The sequence below is a fragment of the Micrasema longulum genome, unplaced genomic scaffold (genome assembly GCF_059751315.1).
Source record: "Micrasema longulum isolate JH-2025_06_02 unplaced genomic scaffold, ASM5975131v1 h1tg000015l, whole genome shotgun sequence".
Taxonomy (NCBI): Eukaryota; Metazoa; Arthropoda; class Insecta; order Trichoptera; family Brachycentridae; genus Micrasema; species Micrasema longulum.
In genome coordinates this window covers 1,061,748-1,082,746 of record NW_028277223.1, presented here as the reverse complement: position 1 = coordinate 1,082,746, position 20,999 = coordinate 1,061,748, and the positions used below count along the sequence as shown (strand labels likewise).

Genomic DNA, 20,999 nt, shown 5'->3' with positions numbered 1-20,999 from the left:
ACCCGGGAGAGAGGTTTTGGGTTCGATTCTGACGTGGTTGACAGAAAATATTGATTTAAAAGACTGTTTTAACACAAAAATATTGCATAGGCTCTGGACTAGCACCTGGGTCGCGATACAAAACGCTATCTTAATCGATACATATTTATATACGAAAATGTATATACTTATTAAAAAAAAATTATCTTCTTCGGTAATTTGTAAAAAATGTATACATATTAAATTTTTCAAACAGAAAATTCAATTTTCCTTTGTAGATAAAATTTAAGACACATGTTAACTTCCCATTGTAATTCGGGCCTTGGAATATGAATCTTTTCGCAGGGCTAGAGAAGAAAGATATTATTATTTTTTTATTTTTTACATACGACTACACTTTCCTTCATACGTGGCTAACCGGATAATTAAACGTCAAATGAATACGAACCGTGAAACCAATATGATGATTTTTAATCATTATTGCGACCTTAAGCATTATCCAAAACACAAGATTTTTTACCATTTTTGAAATAGTTTTGTAATTTAGAACTATAAAATGTTGATTTATAATGCCATTAAATTATCAATGTGGCACCTTATAAAGCAAAGTGTAGTCGTTTGCAAAAAATAAATAGATATAATAGCACCCCTAAAGACTGATCATCATACCTTCAGGTAACAAAAAAATAGCCGAAGTACGCTGGATGCACAAATGCAGTGCCCTTTGCACAATTATGCGCAAGATGTGGAATTTTGACGATGGTGATGATTTATTAATTATTATTTTTTCACATTTGCTTCGAATGGATGAACCTACTTTTGCTTAAATTTTTTATGATTTCAAATCCAAAAATCATCATCAGGTCCTTTTTACTGACCGTAAACGCTCAGTTCGATCATCGGTTTCATGAAGGTAACGTAATTAGCCTTAAACTTTGAGTCCCAGTTCAAAAACGCTGAAATATTGCTGTTAAAAAACCTTTTAAATATATATTTACCAGGAATAGAACCCAAGACTTCAAACAAAGTGGTTGAAGTTGTCGCCTACCATTTTCTTATCCAGGAATTTTATCTGTGAGTAGCCATTGAGTTGAAAGCACTCGCTCTAGGTTCTGGACTTATATCTGCCACATAACAGTATTCATTGTCCGCTTATATATGAAAGACAGCAAAATGATAGGATTGGGAACTGTTTATCTGCCAGTATCGATGTTACATCAGGTGTACCCTAGGGTGCCCTTCTGGCACCCCTTCTTTTTAATTAGTTTATTAACGATGTAGCAAATGTATTTTTATTTACTCGTTTTTGGCTCTTTGCGGACGACAGAAAAGTTCTTAAAATGATTAAAAATACAAATGAATGTTAGCTGCTTCAGTCAGATATTGATTATTTTTATATGTGGTGCAAAGTCAGCTACCTAGAATTAAATATTAAAAAATGTAAAATAATCTCTTTTTATAGAATAAAAAAACCCATCTCCTTTAATTACAAAATAGAAAATATTATTTAAAATGTAGTCAATTCTATGAAGGACCTCGGAGTTATCATGGACTGTAAATTTACCTTTAATTAACATATTGATACTATGATTAACAATTCACTAAAACTCTTGGGTTTTGTTAGTAGGACATCTAGTGACTTTACTAATATGTTCACGGCTAAAACACTATATGGCTCACCTATTCGTCCTCTTTTAGAATATGCATCCGTGATCTGGTCTTCCTTCTATGTAGGCCGGATAAATCATATCGAATCGGTGCAACATCGTTTGCCAAGAAAAGTAGCATGGATGATTGGCCTCGAGAGGGGAAACTACACTTACGGAGAAATGGAATCAATGTTGAAAATCTCAAGTCTACAAAAACGTAGAAATAAAATTGACTCCATATTTATGTTTAATTTTCTGAATGGCTAAATTGACGTACCATCGTTTCTGGAACAAGTGGCATTCAATGTTCCGATCCGCCGGTTGCGAAATAATAATGTGCTGTTCCAAGATCAACACAGCACAAACTATGGCTTGCATGCACCAATGTCCTGATTGTGTCGTATTGTAAGCTCGAGATAAGATCTGGACTTTTTTGGTGTGAGTCTTTATAGATTTAAAAATTTACTAAGATAGACCGGATCTTGTCTTCAGGTAGTAATTTTTTTTTTGTCCTGGCTTTAATTTTATTAATCGCATTTTATTTTATTAGTGATTGTATTTATCATAAGAAATTGTATCAACCATTGTTAGAATAGACTGCATAAGTCCGTCAAATAAATAAATAAATATACATAGAGTCAAAAATACATCTTGAAGACGATAACAAATGGTTCACGCTTAAAAGAACAGCTTCCGATTTTGAGTTTCTTCTTAGTTTTGCCAAAAGAAAAATTGGAACCAGGACTCAGAAACTCTGGAAGGAACGTTTTTTGAAAAAAAAACAAAATACACAGGACATTTAACTTAAATGTTCTTTTTTTCTATTTTCGATGCCTCTGATTTCAGGAAAAAGCAAGGTATGAGCTTTGAACTCACAAAAATTATCACCGTCCATGGTGGGTTTATAAGCTTATTTATTAGCTTATAAGCTACCTGTAAGGTTTAAATCTTTCCAAAATCAACAGCTGTCAATGTGATGAAATCCCTCAAGATGTTCCCAGATACATTGCTCCCTTTTCAGCGTCAAAAGATATAACCTGAAGTCGCGATGCAGATGTTGGTACGGATCTAGGGCACATCCATCAAATAAAAAAAGAAAAAAATCCATTCCATAATAAGTCACAATGACTTGTCACAAGAAGTGGTATCTTTTAAAGTTAGAACAGTACATGTAATAAGTACAATAAATGATTACAGGACACAAAATACCGGGATTTCTTCAAATGAAACGAAAAGCCTTCTGATGTCTATCAATAGCCTAATTTTCTGTGTTTTTTTTTAAATTAAGCAAATGCAGAGTAGTTTCTATAACGGTCCACAATTGAAATTGCTTCCCTTTCCCAACATTTCTTTTATATAGAAATTCAGGAAACAAAATTCACTTCTAAAATATAAACCTTGTACATTATAAACAAGGTCAAATATACTGCAACTCTCATTTAAAAAAAGATTACAAATAGTTGTCCTGCTGATAGCAGTTGCAAATATTATTGTAAATATTCCCCGAGATGTTTGACTTCTGCATTTCATCAGAAGACGCGGGCGGGAGAAAGGGGCGAGTGACTAACTTTCACATCTATATAAGCCACCGGCTATTGTGCCTCTCAACCCAGTAACATAGAGCAAGAGCTGCGCCGCCGCCATTAGACTGTCACTTTTACCGCGTATCCCTGTGCGCAGACCGCGTGCGCAGACAGCGAACGAAGAAATCAGAAAACTCCATTTGTTACACTTTTTTAATTGGCTCGTATTGTGCGCGTGTGGTTTGTGTATTGCCTGAAACAGAAAGAACAGTGTTGAGTAGCCGACCGTGTTACTTCTGCTAGTTCCGTTGGATTACTGCCGAGCGATTTTATCAAGAAACAGGTGAATATCTTACCATTCTTATTCATGTATGAATGATCATTGTTTTTAGAACGCACCCATATAAAATGGCCCTTGATTACTATGAGAAGACGAGAGATATAATTCGATTACCTCTTGATGTTTGTGGAAATTTCAACGAAAATTGAAGTAGAGTTGTGTTTTTTTTACTTTTCTCCCTTGATTATATTGTATCACTCATGTTACGGAAAATTTAATGAAAAAAATATTTTACAGCTGGAAAATTCGATTCTATTATGGAAAAATTTCGGGATTTTTTTGCCTTCTCTTGTTATACAAATTCTATTGTTGTTCGCAAAGGTTTACTTTCGATCTAATGAAACTTAAACGAAATCAAATGAGGGTTATCACTAAAGCCCTTACAGGGTACTGTAGATTTAATAAATACCTTGCTAGAATGAACCTTTTTGAATTTTTTTGAGATCAGTTTACTTACTTACCGCGATATGTACGTCTTTAGAAAAAACAATAAGTAATGTATATATTTAGTAAATTTACACAGCAACGCGTCATATTTACGATATAAAGAGTAAAATTAAAATTTGCATTCTAATTACAAAATATTTCAATTAGATATTTTAACTATAGAAACGCGACAGATAGCTTTTAATTTTCAGTTGTTTTTGTACAAACTCAAAAATATAATGCTTTTATTAACTTAATGTCTGAAAATATAACGGCAACCCTGTTTTGTCGGAAGTATTTATTAGACGGGGTCTACATTCAAGGTGCACGGAAGAGATGCGGTTGTGTGTTGTGACGCTGTCCGGTTGAGGTTAGATAAAAATTTGCCGGTCGATATTCACGAATATATTGTGTTCTTGAATATAGAGGTGCCAATCTTAATCGAAAACCAACCAGACAGCGTCACAACCTAACCTAACCTAACCAACCAGACAGCGTCACAACACACTACCGCATTCCTTCAGTGCGCCTTGAATGTAGATCCCGGCTTTACCTACATGTATAGGTATTAGATCAAGTATGTAGAAACTAGTAGGTTGCGAGCGCGCACATGATCTGATCATAAGAGGCAGACGGTCATATGTACAATTTTGACTATTTTACAAAAAATATAAAACTCTGATTATATCAGGCTTTTTATTCCTACATACCTGTAAAACATACTCCTAGATACGTACATATGTATAATGCTAATATTACTTTTAGGTGTTTATAAACATAATTTAAATAAATATAAATTATCACCATCGTTTCCTTTTCGTATCTTATCATTTTTCTTACATGAAGGTTAGATAATCTGTCTTACGCTTCAGGTACCAGTCCAGAGGCTATTAAATACTCGAGTGTAAAAACACCTTTTTAAATAAAGAACGAGACTTTATGCATAGTACGCAAACGCACTGACAATTAGACAATGAAATAAATTATAATAAATGTAAAAATAAGACGGACGTTTAGAAATTACCAAGTTCAACATTCAAGATAAAAATAAGGACATGAGTACATACATACATGCTATCGCATGTTAGCTCCCTAATTAGAGCATATGGCGTTTACCAATAATAGCCTGGAGGCTTCTTTGTCAAAATTAAAATAAATGCATTAAACACTAATAAGTATTACATGATCAAATTAAAATTTTATAAATACCAAACTATAATTCAACAACAAACGAAACTCAAAAAATCTTCATGTATCCAAATTTTGCTTTACAAAGTTCGGCAAAAAATCTCTTGAACATTTTGGCCGTTCCCAACTTAATAAAACCCGCGTTGAACTAAAAAACAAAAAGTAGAATAGTAAATCTAAAAATGTAGCAATTAAAAATATTTGTTGAATCTTTTTGACAGGATAGTTATCAATATAATTCATAAAAACAGTGTATAATACTGTGTTTTATATTTCTAATTTTATGTTTTCTAACTATTCTGGAATGTATTAACTGATATTATGTATTGTCACAAAAATGATCTATTTTTATAAACTGTCTCAAATGAGTTTTTTTTATAACACTTAAGAGTACCAAATCTTGTTAAGTGTTTTATTTATAATAAAATAAAGTTAAAACAAAATAAAAAACATAAATACATAACAAAATAATTCTCGTTTTACAAAATACGTTCGTAAAATTACTAACCCAAATAAAACGCATATGATATGAAATTTATGTAGCTAGTAAATTAGTAATATTTTTCAAAATATGTAGTTATCAACTTGTAAAGTAATGTTTTGTAATCATTTCGGCGAACTGATCTTGTCCAATCAATTCAATCTCAATCAGTGAAGAATTCACTTCCCTCTTTTCTCGATCCAATGATGTACATATTATGTACTTCTGGATTACTTTCTTTCAGCACAAAGATGCTAAGGCTACCAGATTACAGAGAGCTCCTTAGGGCAGCTTTTCTCGTTTGACATCGAGCAAATTTTCCGTGTACGTGGGCACCGCCAAGGTGACTTATGTCCTCAGATGCGGTGTGCGGTATGTGGTGGGTGAGCTGTATTATTAGTTAGTGCCAGAAACCCGACAAAATGTGAATAAAATATTTTTTATGATCCTAGTCAATTTTATGTTTGTTTATTCAGAAAAAAATGTAAGTACATAATATTAAAACAAAATTCAATTTTTTTGTAGATTCAATATAAACATTTATTTTTCCCATTAAGAAAAAATAATTCTCGTATTCAAAGTTAACATTTAAATGTTTCTTGCGTGAGGAAATAAAAGGCGTAAAAACTCTCTTCCAAAGTTTCTTTAATAATAATAATAAATTAACATTACATTACAATAGAGATGAAGAACATTTAAGAAAAGGTAATATAGAAGTCTAGGCATCTACAGGGCTTATGACCTGTCATTGGCTGGTTTAAGTGGCCACTTTACACACTGTGTAACATTCACCATTCTGCCTATATCTGAACATCTATATTCCTTCAATTCTTTCATCTGTTGATGTTTGTGAAGTTAAAGAGCTGAAACCTTTATTTATGCAGGTAGATTCATCTAATTGAATTATTTCAGCTACATACTAGGCAACGCCTGAAAATGTTATTTTTTCAATTTCTATACTTCTTCATGGACCAGGTAATTTATCAACAATATTTTGAGTTTGTCCAAATTTTTCAAGAACATTTATAAATGTTCTTCTTCTCTGTTGTAATATGTTAATATAAACAGCTCCCCAGGGAGTTGAATCCAGTTCTTGTCTACAAAAATTTGGACAAACTCAAAAAAATGATAATAATAAATTTCGACAATTTTATGAGTAATCACTCTAAGGGCTTTATGAAAGGTATCAAAATAAACATATTACTGTATACCTTTGAGGTAAGGGTATACAGACAACAAAAAAAAACAGTTGTGGGAAAGTTCAATCAATAACCGTTTACCGCATTCTGCGGACTATTGTTTAAAAATAAAGAAAAAATTCAAGACATCAAACAAGTTTACATAAACATTTCTTCTTGATTGATATATATATATATTTATATTGTCGGGGTCTTCGTTCAAGGCGCACAGATGGAATGCAGCTGTGTTTTGTGACGCTGTCTAGTTGAGCTTAGATAAATATCAGCTGGTCGATATTCACGAATATATTATATTCTTCCGTACCGAGGCCCCAACTTTTGTCGAAAATCAACCGGGCAGCGTCAAAATCTCAGAATAATAATTTTCTAGAGAAGCCCATAAGCTCTATTGCATAGAACAAAAGCGTTCCAAACGTTTAGTTTGGTTTTAGTTTGATTTTTAGTTTGACAACTAACTTTGTATTGCTGTAATCTGTAGCTAATTTCGTGGTTAATAATCAAAGAATGGTTATTCTTCATATGAGCGACTTTTTTAGGTTATTACTCTTAGGTCAAAACACATTACCGTATTCCTTCCATGCGCCTTGAACGTATGCCCCGATTATATGTCAGAAGAGATTGAAAACTTAAAAATGAAAATAAGGAACATTTAGCATTTATAGGGCTTTTCCCTGTCATTGGCTGCTGATTTTAAAATAAGTTTCCACACTCAAACATTTAATATTCTGCTCATGTTTAAACATCTATCGTCATAATAATTAAATCTTTATCTGTAAAGAGCTGAATTGTCAAATCATATGCAGCGTACATCGATCATCTGTTCCAGAAAGGTACGGTGATCAGTTTTACGCTTCATAGCCAGTCGACCTTACCGTCGACAGTATAGGGACCTCGGCGAATAAACCAAAAACTACACGAGGCCGACCAATCCCCACTCGATATCCTTTATTAGGATTTTTACCTGAGAGTAGCCATCGAGTCCAAAACACTCGTCCAGGGTTTTGGTTCTATTTCACACACATAAGTGTATACTTCGCTCGCCTGGTCATAGACTGAGCGTCCGTATTTATTGACTTCTTTATTTTTTTACATGGTTGATGATAAAGTCGAAGACCCACCAACATTGAACCTGATTAATTACAACATCGTTTTTTTTTAAGGTGATAAAGTTTCCAATTTCCCTAATATCAAATAGGTATATTTTAATTTGCTTAAATAATTGTGGGATTTCCAGATTTAATTGATTGTGTGAAAGTAGGTTTAAAATAATTGGTGGCTTAATAATCTAGATGTTAGAATATTAAACTATGACACTGTCAGAGTCAAATTGGATTTTTTAAAAACTTAATGCAATCTTGTTTACAACTATATAGATAGATATTTCTGACCCATTTTCGTTTGTTTATTTCACATTGAGTTGCAAAAAAAAGTATTTATACAATACGAGCTGAACCCGGAAATGCTTTGCTTATGCTAGATTTGAGTATTATTTCTGCATAGAAAGTTAAGTTTTTCGGTTAAACTAACGTTAAACTTTACTTTTATGTAAACTGATTAATATGTTTCGTTCGGATAAACGCAAAAAAGATGGTAAGTAGGTGCTTAGATACTTTTTTAATTTTTTTTTTATACACCTCCACTGTTTATGGTTAAATTCTAAAACTTGAAATAATTAATTTTCAAATGTGGGATTCATTTTGCAAATGTCAAACTCTGCTCATCTTACTAACAGGGGTTCATTTTATGTAGGAATGCGATTTTTGAAAATGTATTAAATGACAAATAATTATTTGGGCATTACCAAAAATCCAATAAAATGAAATAATTGGGTAGACTTTATAATAAATTTGAGGAAATTATCTGATCAATGGCCATTAAAAACGAATCTTGTTTGTAAACATTTTTTTTTTAAATACAAAAAAACAACATCCCTCAATTTTTTCGTACGTGCATTCGGGCCGAATGGTGATCGACGAATAAAATATTTATGCTCCTAACTTTTTTCTTCTTAACAAATTGAAGATTTTAAGAGCTATAAACATGCCCAGGCCAAAACTTGTCATTTCCCAAAAACAGCGATAAAATTGGTCTATCCAGGACACACATACAATCATTGCCTTAAACATATATATATTTATATAGATAAAGCTACGTTAGTCTGTGTTTTTGTTTATTTTATTTAAGACAAATAAATATTATTTTTATTATGTCTGTTCGGGCGAGGAATCAGTTCGCTCTGTAAAATGGAACCAGAATCCTGGACGAGTGTCTTTGACTCGATGGCTGTTTTTAGGTTAAAATCCTGAAAAACGAAATCAGTGGAAAAACGTCCACCTCATCGTGTAGTGGTTGGGGCGTTCGCCTACTGCTTGACGTCCCGGATTCGATTCCCGGAAAACTGACATGAAATACTTGTTTTCAATGGCGGTTTTCTAACTAATCACCATGCCTTCCTGTAACTGATGATCAAGATACGTTGCATTTTATTAATCAATGCAGTGCTCATTGCAACCCCGGGTGCAGAAAATGGTTTGACGATGAAAATTTTAGAGATTAATCTATGAGCCTAGTTCCCGTAAAATTTTACCGGTTTTGACCTAATTATGTTTCAACTGCGCATCCATTTTAGCCGGCCAATTATTCTAAGCTAGGGTGAGTCGCTTTATAGTTATTGGTTGAACAGCAATACCCTTTTATTCCCTTTCTAGCTGAACCTTTTATTGTCAAATGGATCATAAAATTACGCTAAATAAGAAAAAAAAAAAACGAGGGCAGGTAATATTATACAGCGCTGTTCTGGACGATTGAGACGATTAAGTAACATTTTACCTACTTTTGTACGATCGATGTTATAAAATATAGCTACCTATAACTGTGACTTGTTTTCATTAAATATAGTCGATAAAAAATAACGTTTAATTTTAATGAACATATTTAGGAAGGTAAGAACACAAGATCTAAATATTTCGAAAACCATGGCAATTTCAGAATTTATTGTCCCTTCAAAGTGGTATCGGATTTCAGTCAAAATAATAAAAAAAAATGAACACGAAGAATCGTATAGCATAACTCCTATTAATAATAATTATTCGAGAGCAATCTGTTAATCTATCTTCATTGGTGAAACGTATATCTGAGATTGGACCTAACATGCATTTTCAAAATACTCAATTCTATATGTAACATCTCTGTTGCAAAAACAATATTTTCATGTTCCCAACCGTGCCAGCAGAAGTAAACATCTGCTATGTATCAAATCTTCGAAGAGCAACTTTTGATTTTACGCCCCAGTGCCCAAAATGTTTGGATTGGTCAATTCGTCACACAACTAAGAATTCTTTGGGATAGATCTTCCGGCTTTTTGTAGATCTCTTTGCCACTCAAACAATACGGGATGAAGACGGATTGGCATGGTTGGATGATTCCGACTTTGAATTTAGATTGGTCAATTCGTCATATAACTAAAAATTCTTTGGGATAGATCTTCCGGCTTTTTGTAGATCTCTTCGCCACTCAAACAATACTGGATGAAGACGGATTGGCATGGTTGGATGATTCCGACTTTTAACAGGTCGATCTTCAAGTTTTTGTTGGATTTGGTCATGCCATGTCTTTCTCGGTCTTCCTCTGTTTCTGCATTCGACAACATTCGCATTGTGAATATTTTTAGCCGCTATTTCGCTGCCGCCCGCTCTACATGTCCAAACCAATGCAGAGCTCCTGTGTTGATTTTGTCTATAGTGCTTATCTCAGCCTTACATAATGTACGGATCTCAACATTTGTTCTTTTATCGTACATAGTTACCCGGTATAGGTGTGGCTAATGTGTTTTTGGTTACCAGGCAGACCCCTCGGACATCGGTAGTTGCTTTTATCTTGCGAAAAATAATATTATAATATGTGAAAACAGTGCTTTATTAATTTAGTTCTTTTTTGTTTACTTTTTATTATGAACACTAGACTAACTCATAATGTATGTTTTTTTTTTAATCATTGTCATAAACTATTAAATCATTTCCAACTTAAAATTCATAAATAGGGTTTAAAATTTCAACCCCCATGAAGTGCAAATGTCTTGGATAGTGCAATTTGTTAATTTCAATATACTTGACAGTCTCAACAAAATAGTGAAAATAAACCAAAAAATGATACATTAGTAAAAATCTTTATCTGTAGAGTTTTATCAAAAAATTCGCACATCATATAAAATTAAATCATGACTTAAAAAAAAAAACAAAATTTACAGGAGAGTCTGTATACCGCCTTGCCTTCAGCTTCAATGCTGCAGAACAGCATTTATTTAGTATATTTAAACACATGTTACAATAGTTACCCACTTAGTTTCTACTTTTCGGTGGGACGCATTTTTTTAAAAGACGGGTTTATTTAGCATGTATTATACATATTTAATGTGTTTTCTTTATTAAGGTCGTTGCTTTTATATTCCCCTTTTAAAATTAAAATTAAAAAATATATTTTTAGAAATGTCGAATAAATATCCAAAAAATGCATATTTTACATTAAAAGCAAACCTCGATTGTCGTGCAGAAAATAGTTAAATATGTCACTATTTGAGAATATGTAATGTCATGAAAATATTATGTAGTCAAATCGTAACGATAGGATTATGCCTATTTTTTTAGCACTGACGGAGTTTTTATCGTTATTTATTCTGTATATTAAACTCAAATCTGATTTTATTGAATTATGACTCCAAAAACCGACGATATTAATTAGGTATTAAAAAATTACACAAAATCAGTACCTGTTGCGATTTAGATGTAATTACAGTAATCGCTTCATCGGATTAAAATTCGCAAAATCATTGGCCATTAAATATGTGTCAGTTTGGATTGGTACTTGAAAGTTTTGAAGGTCAACTTTCGTTCGAATAAATATATTGAGAGAAAAAGTAAACCTCTTAAGTCACGAGTCCAATAACCCAATATGAATTCAAGTTTGTACCATTCTCGTCTACACGATATGGTGTTAAGCTGGTTATAAATTTAATAAATATCTTCTTCGTCGTTTTACTCAGTGTTGAGCGCGAGGTCTGTTAGGATGTCAGGCACTGGGTATATGATAAGCCTCCATTCCTCCCGGTTGAGGGTAGCGCTTAATTTTATCTTATAGCAAACAGCTACTAATGTTTAATAAATAAAGAAAAGGACTATTTGCGTTTTTATGATTTACCCAAACATTTTGATATAGGGTTATTTTCAGTACGCCTATTTTTGTTATTTTTCTTGCAAATTGGGGTCAGTGTCAAATAAACTTCCGATGTTACTGCGACCTGTGTAGATCTATCGCGATGGGTCCACGTGAGTCAATTCTCGTCCTATAAGCCCAAAGGGCCGTTTACATGTAAATGATGCAAAAGATATAACAATATTGTCTTGTCCCAGCTCCAAGAACAGCCTCGACCGCGCAGGACGATACGAAAATTCGACCGCAGTTCATACGCGAGCGCTGCAAAAATGAATACACGACGTTAGTTACGAACTAAATGATAAAAAAAAAATTTCGACATCAATATTTTTTTTGGGGGCGACACGTTCACGCCAAGCAAATCGCTATTGTCACAAGGTCCTGTTCGTACGTGTTTACACGAGGGCAATGCGGCCGCGCGCGGTGGTGAGGGTAATCCTTTTCCGCCGAGATAGCCTTTCTTTCTCGGTGGCTATGTCTCGGACAATATTTTGTCCTACAAATCGCTGTTTACATGTGGATTATGGTCGGGTCCTGGCACAAAACAATATTGTATTGTCTACGCATAAACGGCCTTTGAGTATTTAAAAAGCGGGACCACTAAATAGTGGGTGAGTGGTCTCATATATATTTCTAAATCTTCTCTCAATACCTAAGTCGTAAATACCCGTGTTAGAAAATGATACATATGTTCAGGTTGTGGTACAGTGGGACTCGAATCTCGGACCTTTGATCCGGAATCCGCGACACAACAACCCATTCACAACTCACATCATATTGTGGGGTAATTACTATACATAGGTAGCTTTAAAATCAACATTTTTGAGTTAACCATTAAAATCAATTTTCTGTATCCTCCTTTATGAATGCTTTAGTCAAAAAGTTGTGCATTCATCATAAAATCATCACAAAATTATCATAAAATTATTTGAATGTATCACTTTTCTATTTGTAGCATTTATGGAGGAAGACACAATGATATAGTGTTTTAGTGGTTTAATAATAGATTTTCAAGTTCCTAAGTTGTAGTAATAATCCCACAATATAAAAAACTTTTTTTTTTAATTGATTTATTTCTAATACGCAATTCATTGTATTGCTATAAATATGCAAAAAAAATGCTTTTGAAATTATAAACTCTAAGTTATTTTGATAAGATCTATTAATGTATGTACTTAACATTGCTTAATTGGTCTCTTTTCGACCGCGAAGCCTCTTAAATAAAAATACACGATTTTTGTATTAGAAAAGTATTTCATATTTTTTTTTATTTGATAATATACTATTAAACTAAGCCAGATTTTTATTTTCAATTTTTAAATATCGTATTATCAGATTTATGATTATTTAAAGTTTTATATTTCCGAAACGACTTCGCGTGTGACGTCAGAAGTTCTCTTTCGCTTATTCTCGATCAGTCTATTGACGGCAAGCAGACCGGAAATCATCCATAAATCTGTTATCATCTATTGATTCATATGAACTTGTGACGTTGTTCAAAGTAGCTCGTTTTTATTAAAATATATTTTATTATTTTTTTGGTACATTTTGAGAAAATTTTGCTTAACAATTTAATGCTCCAATTTTAGGGCCGACGTTCCTCATTAGGCATGTTTAAAAACATACGGTTTTCCATAAATTTCTAAATATAATTTGTACTGATTTAACATTTTTTTCGTACACACATTGAATATATTATATTGTGCAAATATACTTGAATTGTATAAAAAATATAATTGAATCATGATCGTGTTTTTGAGGCAATTAGAAATTTGAAATAATTTTCAATAAAATCCATGAGATTTGCATTTAACTCAGCGTATCTGTTGTTACTAGCGATACTCTTACTTTGAAGACGTCATTGAAGAGTACATAAAAAACGTAGAAACCGCATTGGAATCAACATATGAACAAATAAAGATCACTCTGATTTCTTTAAAAAAATCCACTTTCTCCGGTGGTGAATAGTCGCTAATTTGTTATCATTAAACAACAGACATTTATACAAATTTAAAGCAGTTAAATCAGAAATGCATGACAGTAAGCGAAAGTAAAATGGCAGGATATAATCATATTGTTCTTTAACTACATCATAATGGAGGCTCTTTGGGAAGCGAAATAAATGGGAAATTGCACTTTCTTAGACTGATTTTATCATCCATTGAAAGTTATTATTAAAAACTTGGTTTCCATTAATTTTTTTTCGTAACTTCGGTTAGAAACAGATGTGCCAATTTTAATCAATTGGGATATTACCTGCATAAAATTTTTTTATTTGATATTAACAACAAATTGTATACAACTTTTTAAAAATATTAAATTTGTTTTTAACCTTGGTTAACCTGTCCCTTATTTTAATAAATTTTATAGCAGAATTATTGCAAAAGTATTTTCTGTAGTAGTTTGAAAATTGTGTATTTAACCGTTATTATATATTTTTTCCACTCTCAATGGTGAATAGGGCATGCATTGGAGGGCACACCAAATGCAGGGTATTAGATCATTTGTTACGCAAAGCTAAGGTGATCTGTCTTACGCTTTAACTCACACAGAAAAAAAGACGTTTTGAAAATTCTTAATATTTATATGTGAAATAAGTAACATTATGTTATGTTTTATTTGAGAAATAAATTTAAAAAATCACCAAACTCAGGACGTAATTATGAATATTATGTATGCAGAAAATATTTGGTAAGGTAAAACATTTGATCTGATGTTAGCAAATATTAGTGTATAGCTACGTTTTAATGTCTACCAGTTTCAACACGTACCCGTCTCTTCACCAGGACCTCACTATTTTAATTTCCTGAAATATAAAAACCACCATCATCATTCACCATCATCATACTATTCACAATAAATTTAAGGAATGAGACAACCACCCCTCCTAATAATTGCATTTATTTATTACTCAGTGGTCGTTGATTTTTTAATTTTTAATTTTATTTATCAAATATACGGCCTTAGCCAATAACAACACTTATAATGAAGAAACATACGCACAAGAAACTGAAACAAAGAGAACATAAAACTATGTAGCAAAGACAAACAAAGGCAAAAAATAATGTTGGGCGCCATTAATTTATTGGGATAGTATATGGTTGTTACGTTACATATATTTATTTATCTTATTTTATTAATTAATTTTATTTTTGTTTATTTATTTCGGCGGCTTACGATTTTGAAAAAGTGTAATATAATATTGAAAAACAATTATAATAAATCAAAACACCTGAATACAGTATAAAAAATATAGATACATGAAATAAAATCAGCAGAAAATAATAAAAAAAAAATATATAAGAAATTGTAACATAGGTATGCAGCAAATCAACAATAAACCAAGGGTTTAAATATAAAAAAGTATTAAAGTAACAGAGGCGATGTATCATCACAATCAGTAAAACACTTAGTACATTTTTATAATTTAGAAAATAAGTGATTAAAAAGTAATGATTTTAATTAGCATAAAGATAAATGAAATAATTCTAAGTTTCCGTGTTTGTTTGCTAACATGTGGAATGGGTGAGTATTTGGCATATTTTGAACTATGCAAATCAACTGCAAAATACGTATTTTGTCTCGTTCCAAGCTGTCTCACATAAAAATTCACAAAATTCAAAAGTTCGGGACTGTCAAGAACATTATTTAATAACTTGAAAAACAGCACTAGATCTGAAATGTCCCTTCTATCACTAATACATAATAATTTAAACTGCTTCATTAAACATTTACAGTTAAGCTCTTCAATTGGAATGTTTCATTTGAAATTCACAAATCTTAAAAACTTGTGTTGGACCTTCTCCATACTGTTTTTATGGGTGACATAATGAGGAGACCAAACTGAGGACCCACATTCTAACTGGCTTCTGACTAGGGTCATGTATAATATTTTTAATGCATCAACAGACTTAAACTCTCTTGTTGTTCTGATAACAAAGCCTAAAGTTTTTGTGGCTCGATTTACTATCTTATTCATATGGGGAACAAAAGTTCATTTATCGTCAAAGATGATACCTAGTTTCATTTATTTTCTTTACAAGAGTTAAAGTCGTATTACTGATGCTATATTAAAAAACCAATGGATTTTTGATTTGAAAACCGCATTACATGACACTTATCCACGTTAAGAAAACGAGAATTTCTGGTGCACCAGGCCTCAAGATTATTCAAATTTCTTTGAACAATCGAACAGTCGAGAGAAAATTGAATAAGTCTGAAGATCTTGAGATCATCAGCAAATAGGAGTATTTTGACATCGTAAAATATATAAACAATATTGTTAATGAATAAAATGAATGAAATAGGGCCCAAATGAGATCCCTGTGGAACACCGCTCTTGGGAATAAATAAAGAAAAAACTTAACCTTTAATTTTAACACAAAAAACTCGATCAGATAGGTAGCTGTCTATCCAATTTAAAAAAATACCAGCAATCCCCATAGCCTTTAGCTTCTCAAAAAGAATTTGATGAGAAACTCTGTCAAAAGCCTTACTGAAGTCAGTGTAGATGGAATCGATCTAGAATCCACTTGCCATACCTTCGACAATAAAGTTTTGGCAAATAAATAAATTGGATATTGTAGACCTACCTTGAACAAACCCATGTTGGTTAGCTGATAACTCTTTAGGATAATTCAAGATGGATAACTTTCAACACAAGTGACTCAAAAAGTTTTGGTAATGCCGATGAAATAGATATTGTAAATATATTCAAAAACACGATCAACATATAAGACTTCGAGCTAATCCATGCCAATCCATATTTATCCCATACCGTGTTAATAATATCTATATAATGTAGTTAGAAAAATTGTTTAAAGGAATATCGTTTAGGTAGGGATAGGTCATTTATGAGCCACGTAACTATCCCATTATTAAAGTGCAATAAATTAATTTTGTAAATGAAATATTTTTAATTAAAAATAATGTTTTATACTCTTCAGAAAATAATGCGAGTCTCCTGGGTAGTTCGAAAACGAAAGCCAGATTAGAAAAGTGTAATAGAGAATATGCATAAATTTAATAATGTGGATAAAAATGATTTGGATTTTTCAATCACGACTTTGAATCGAAATAATAGATGTTCAGTATCAACTGAGATGACCTAGATGAAGTCAAGTGTGGCAACGTGTGTAGTGGGTACCCAAATCTATCTATACAAACATCAATATTGAATTAGTTGCTCATTCTTTTAATTTCATTTTTTCCCTTGGTAAAAAAAATATGGAATACTCAAAATAGCAAGAATATAAAATTTATATTTGAAGCACTAACTTTTTGGTTCTTCATTTAATCAATATAACATTTTTTATAGCTCGATTGGGCGGGTAATAGAATACCCTACGTGTCAAGTAATGTTTACAGTTATATAAAGAAAATATGAAAACAATGTTTGTGTAAAAATAAAAGATAAATTAATACATTTAAACGGAAATGAACGCGTTTTAAATACACTTCAGCGTCCTATTCCAATGTTGCCACTAATTAGATTTATGACTATCGTGGTCGGTACATATCGAGACGGTATAAAGTAACATCGATATTTATGTACGAAAATGTCCATAATTGTATCAAAATTCAAAGTATCCTCATCGGTTACCTGTAATTGATTATTTGTTTATTTTTCCGTATATTTATTTACATAGAAATATAATTACAAAAACACACTTTAGAAAAATACCACTTTAAATTAAGCTGTAGCATAAATTGGAAAAAATGCTCACAAAGACTTCAGCGTCTGAGCGTGGGCATGTTTAGAAAAAAAAGTAAACATATTATATTTTTCATACTGAAAACCTTATTTTACTTTGTAGATAAATTTGAAGATAAATTTTAACTTCCCATTAGGATACGGGCCGAGAGGGTTGATTATAAGGATTGGGCTTCAAATTTCCAGGCCTTAAGTGAGATCTGTACTTGACAATTATAAATGCTCACCAAACATTCGCCATTTGTGTTACAATTTTTTTTTATCTGTCGATTTTCATTAGGTCTGTAGTCTGGTAAAACGAACGCAAAATGAGGAAATCATACGATTTAACCATTTTAAAACGATTTTTTTTAAATCGCGCAATAACAAAAAAACATAAATTAGAAATAAACAATATGCTTAAAAGATATTTCTGTTAAAAATATACTTAAAAGTTTTATGTAACTAAAATATAATTACTTTTAGACCGGCAGATTACCCCATTTCAAATTTAGACTAAACTTAGGTATCTAAGATCTCAATGAAGACTAAGCATTGAACTATTTTTTTTTGTTATAATTTAAAGATAATAAATTAAACATGAAAGTGGATAAAGTCAAATTAATTTTTCTCATTTTGAAAAGAAATACAAGCATTTTAAATCACAAACATTTTTGTGACATTTTCCTTTATTTCTACTTAAAATTATGCCTTCGGTAATTCTTAAGAAAAAAAAAATTGAACTACTTAAGTTAAAACCTTTTATTATAGAATCGTTTTCTTTTTCTTTTAAAAGAAGATAGTTCTCGTTGTAATATTTAATTTAAAACAACATCTCATTTATGTTTTTATGACATTCATACTTGCCCTTACTGAAAACGATAGTTACATAAAACTTTTAAGTATATTTTTCAACAGAAATACATATAAAAAATATTGTTTTTATCTAATTAATGTTTTTTTATTTAAAAAAAAAAATATTCGTTTTAAAATGGCAAAATTGTATGATTTCCTAATTTTGCTTTCGTTTTACCAGACTACAGCCTTAAGTTAAATAAATTAAATTTACATTGGGTAGTTAATTTGACAAATTATTTCAACTACTAAGAAACTGTAGGCGGTAAAACGAAGGATGTATAGTTTTAAATACAAATTATCATAATGTTCCGATACTCCACTTTAAAGTTTGTTTTTCATATGTTTTCGTATTTTCTACCACGGATTGAGTGCTATTTTGAGAACTCCGTTCGCATAAAATAATACAGAAGACAACTTTTCTTCTTCATCGTGACCCGAATATTTTTTAGTTTTTATTCGTTTGGCATATTTTTTATTCATAATTTCTGTCATATACGAATACCAATCACATGTAAGTCTATTCATTCGGCTTTTGACATACATAAACAGCATCATGTGCTATAAATGATTGTTTATTTAACACGGATTGCCTTAAAATTTAGTTGAAAAAATAATGATTATTATTTCCTTGTTCTGATGTGGTTTTAATGCTACACGACAAAACAGTTTTCAAACACGCATGTGTACAAACGTTAATTAAATTATCAGAACGCATTATAATCCTTCATATTATTCAATAAAAGTAGATTACTAGCATGAGAATTTTATTTTACTGAGAGTATATTATATTATTCTAGAATAAATAAAATGTTTTGACAATATACGTTTTGTACGGCGCACGATTATTTGAATGGCTTCAAAAAGAATCAGATTTGTAAGTTTATTTTTCTTCTAATATTTTCTTATTTTCATATGCTATTTAGTAAGTAAATTAATGATTGTTTTAGAAAAATTATTCCCCTGGATCGTAGGGTTTATTTTATCGTAAGTACATTGTTTAGTATCAATATTAAAGTACGATAGGTAAAAAATATTCTAGGTTAGTAGAAAATACGATTTTGTGAGAAAAATATTCATGATATTCATGGTAAATATATGTTTTAGTCAAATTGTTAATAAGTACCATGTGACAGTAAGCTTGGTAGGTTGTATGGTGGTCAAAAGACGGCGTAATCAAATTAACGGTGGTAATAGAAAAAAAAATCAAAGGATTTCTCAATAAAATTAAGCCAATATGTGTGTAGAGAGAATTGCGTATTTTTTGGAAGGTCCAGTGCCTCGGAAAATGATTTGATTGTCTTTAATCCCAAGTAGCCACTTTCACGTGTGTACTTTCTCTGTTCCGCCAATTAAATATAGCCACTGGCAATTAAAAATACGTTGGTTAACGGTTATCTTTAAAATAATTTCGCGAGCCGCACAAAATTAATTAGAATTAAATATAGAAATTGGGACGAAAGTTTACTCTTTATGCGGAACAGAATCAGAATGATTTGCCGATTCCACCTTAGCAAATAATAACAAGTCATACTAATCTCGCTTGCCTTATGGTATATGTAATGTTACTCAGGTATTCAGGTAGTAAATGAATCGATAACTGCATAGGGAAGTATTTACGGGATTCATTTATTAATTATATTTAATAAAGAACCAACGTTAGGAAAGAAAATTCTGTAATTTAGATTCGATTCCATAGAATTAAGAATAGTCCAGAAACCACATACGCGCATCAAATAGAAGGCGACTAAACTACTCTTAAAAGAGTAGTTTTATGTTTTGACCCATTAGTTTCTTTGTAGACGTTGCTCAGTACGCAACTCCCGATTTGAATTAAACTATCCCTAGTTGTGTCGTTTTAAATTGTATAAATACTGCTGGGATTTAAAGAAACAGAATGGTATCACATTTCATATGTAAGTTTCAAATGAATGTGTGAGTAGTAAATGCATAACTTAAAAATTGAATTAATTTTTCATCTATCAGATTGTCAAAAAAAACTAAATGGACCTTTCGTTAGTGTTGCCAGGGTAGTCAATTTTTTTACGTTACTTTGTTCATCATATATTATTTTTAAAAACAATACTTACTTGTTTATTTTTATTACCTTATACTTGTTTTTTTATTTTTTACTATTATATCAAATTGCACTAATTGTGATAATATATGCTTGCTTGTTTATTAATTTAACTTAAAAATGTCTTTCTTGCTTACCGTAACACTTTATTTATTGTTTGCCTTACAGAATTTATTTCATAAGTTTATATCTTTGCGTTTTTTTGTTTATATGCTTACTGTTTTTTCTTGTATACCTTTGTTATTATTGCTTTTTTTTTTTTACTTTGTAAAACTTTTTATCATATCCTTTTTAACTAATTTCACAAATTTTTTCTGTGTATTCTGTTTATTATTTAGTATGTTAGCGTGTATTTCATTTTTATTTTTTGTAAATGCCTTTT

At 31.3% G+C, this 20,999-nt stretch overlaps 1 protein-coding gene across 1 annotated transcript in view; it reads left to right on the top strand.

Annotated features, from left to right (window-relative positions):
* Positions 1 to 3,234: 3,234 nt before the first annotated feature.
* Positions 3,235 to 20,999, top strand: part of dyl (transmembrane protein dusky-like) — a 100,317-nt gene continuing 82,552 nt past the window's right edge. Inside the window, exon 1 of the mRNA XM_088242036.1 lies at positions 3,235 to 3,494. The gene's annotated coding sequence lies outside the window, so the exon portion shown is untranslated. The remainder of the gene's footprint in view (positions 3,495 to 20,999) is intronic.